The sequence below is a fragment of the Physeter macrocephalus genome, chromosome 1 (genome assembly GCF_002837175.3).
Source record: "Physeter macrocephalus isolate SW-GA chromosome 1, ASM283717v5, whole genome shotgun sequence".
NCBI lineage: Eukaryota > Metazoa > Chordata > Mammalia > Artiodactyla > Physeteridae > Physeter > Physeter macrocephalus.
Window position 1 is genome coordinate 25334756 of NC_041214.2, and position 2838 is coordinate 25337593.

Here is a 2838-nt window from a genome sequence, read left to right on the forward strand (position 1 = left end):
ATGTTGATGATGATGTTGATGATGATGATGATGATGATGGTGATGATGTTGATGATGATGATGTTGATGATGATGATGATGATGTTGATGATGATGTTGATGATGATGATGATGTTGATGATGGTGGTGATGATGTTGATGATGATGATGATGATGTTGATGATGATGTTGATGATGATGATGATGTTGATGATGGTGGTGATATCATCATCACCTAACATTTATGGAGTATCATTATGAGGCAGCTTTATTGTTGGTTCTGAGTCAGTAAGTACATAATTCTCTTCGGCTTAATTTAGCTCAGTATTTCTCAAAGGAACCACTATTGGCATTTGGAACAGGACAATTCTTCATTACCTGGGACAGTCCTGTGCACAACAGAATATTCAGCAATACTGCTCCCAGCCCACTAAATGCCAGTGTCATGGCAAACACACACACACACATACACACACACAGTTTTCCAAAGGCTGGCCCTCAATCCTCCCCACCAAGCAGATTGAAAGGACAGTTGAGAACCAGGGGCTGAGTGGAAAGAGTACTAATTTGGACCTCAAAACTGACATTTACTGTATGTACTTTGACCTTGAGTGAGCCACTAGCCTCTCTGAGAGTCAGTTCCTCCTCCTATAAAAGATGGATCATAATCCTACTTCTGCCTGGTGGTGGCAATTTTCCAATAATCTAATAAAGTATTAGTGAGAATATTTAGTATATTCATTAGGATTGTATTTGACTGTGAGTAACAAAAAATTTGACAGCAGCAGCTTAAACAATTAGGTGTCTATTTTTCCTACAACACAGGAATTCTGAAGGCTGGTGATCCACGACTGGTGTGGTGACTTCATGATCTCATCAACATCCCTGGCTTCTGTCTTTCTGCAAGTGGCCTTTACCTTCATGGCCACCTTTCAGGCACAGCATTGAGTCTCCCCTTCCAGATTCAAGACAGACAGACAGAGAGACGGATAGACAGAAAGGAGGGGGGAGAGGAGGAAGGGAGCAAGGAAAGAAGGCAGGTAGGAAGACAAAACAGGCAAGAAAAAGCTCTGTCTCTATCAGAAACACGACACTTACCTAAAAATCCGCAGCAGATTTCCATTTCCATCTCATTGGCTGTCGCAGGATCATTCCTACCTACAAGGGAGACTGGGAAATATTTTTAGCTGAGCATATTGCCTCCTAAGATTCTGTGAGTAAGAAAGAAGGGGATAATGGATAGTGTGTAGGAAACCAGCAATACCTGCCATACTTAGTAAACTACAAAGCATTACAGAAGTGTAAGGTGGCGTTATTATTAAAACCTGGGGCTTCCCTGGTGGTGCAGTGGTTGCGCGTCTGCCTGCCGATGCAGGGGAACCGGGTTCGCGCCCCGGTCTGGGAGGATCCCACATGCCGCGGAGCGGCTGGGCCCGTGAGCCATGGCCGCTGGGCCTGCGCGTCCGGAGCCCGTGCTCCGCAACGGGAGAGGCCGCAGCAGAGGGAGGCCCGCATACCACACAAAAAAAAAAAAAACCTGAATGAAAGCACATCACTAAATGCACTGTCTACATGAATTTCATTACCTGAATTAATCCCCATCACTTAAATAAGTGAATGTTCTTATTTACATCCAACGAGCATGGCTGCCTAATTCACTAATAAGGTATATCGCTGCCCACATTTTAACATAGCAATGCAGAGCAAACCACCTTTTGTGTAGTGGGCTCTGAAGAAGATTGGTCCCAATTATTCAAGGTAACAGGAGATAATAAGAAAGTATGTAAATGAATATAGAAGACTTTTATTGGTTTAAGGCCACCTGGAATTTATTCACCTACTTTTGATCATTGCACCCGGATTTTCTTGTGGAAAACTACTTTCCCACATTTTGTGCAGGATGGTGGTGAACTTGGGTGGCCTCGGCCTGCAGTGGCTTGAAGCAGGATCTCAGTTCCCTGACCAGAGATTGAAGCCAGGCCACAGCAGAGACAGCACTGAATCCTAACCACTAGACCACAAGGGTCAGTGGCTAGTGATAAGGCCCTGGCTTGTCTGCTTTGGAGAAATGAATTTCAACAAAGAGACAGAAAGCAGTAAAACAAGTAAAGTGTTTATTAGGAGGGAAAAAGTACCTGTGAATAGACACACACCGGCGGGCTCAGAGAGAGAGTCACGATTTGTGGTAGTCTGAATCACTTATATGGGGCATTTCTGCCAGGTTTCCTCTGGCTAATCATCTTGCTTTGCCTGGCTCTGAGTCCATATTTGGTTTATCTCAGGGTGCCCCCACCCCGTGCACACACATCTCTTAGCCAAGATGGATTCCAGCACAGAGGCTTGTGGGAAGGTTGACACCACTTATTATGGGGTGATGTCCCCTCCCTTTTTGACCCCCAAGGGGCCTTTCTACGCATGTGTAGTCAGGAGGTCTCCGTGACCTCAAGAATGAGAAATATGTGGTCTCTTTATCTTTTATCCAAGCAGGACTCAGCTCCTCCTTGCTCCCGCCATTATCTTTATCTTGGAGTATCTGTCCACAGGGGACAGACATCAGCTGCTCAGCCTGGGGCCCATCTATCTCCTGCCTCAGTGGGACTGTCAGTCAAGGTGCCCTGCTCAGGTGCCCCAACCTCAGCCAGTGCAACTCTCTCTTCCTAGACATTGAATTCTGAATATGTGAAGCAAGGCAAATGAAAGAGAGAGAAAGGGAGAGGGAGAGGATGAAGAGAGGGAGAGAGGGAGGAAAAAAGAGGGGGGGGAGTGTGGGAGGGATAAGGGGATGGAGGGAGGGAGGGAGGAAGGGAGGGAGGGAGGAGGGAGGGAGGGAGGGAGGGAGAGAGGGAGGGAGGGAGGGAG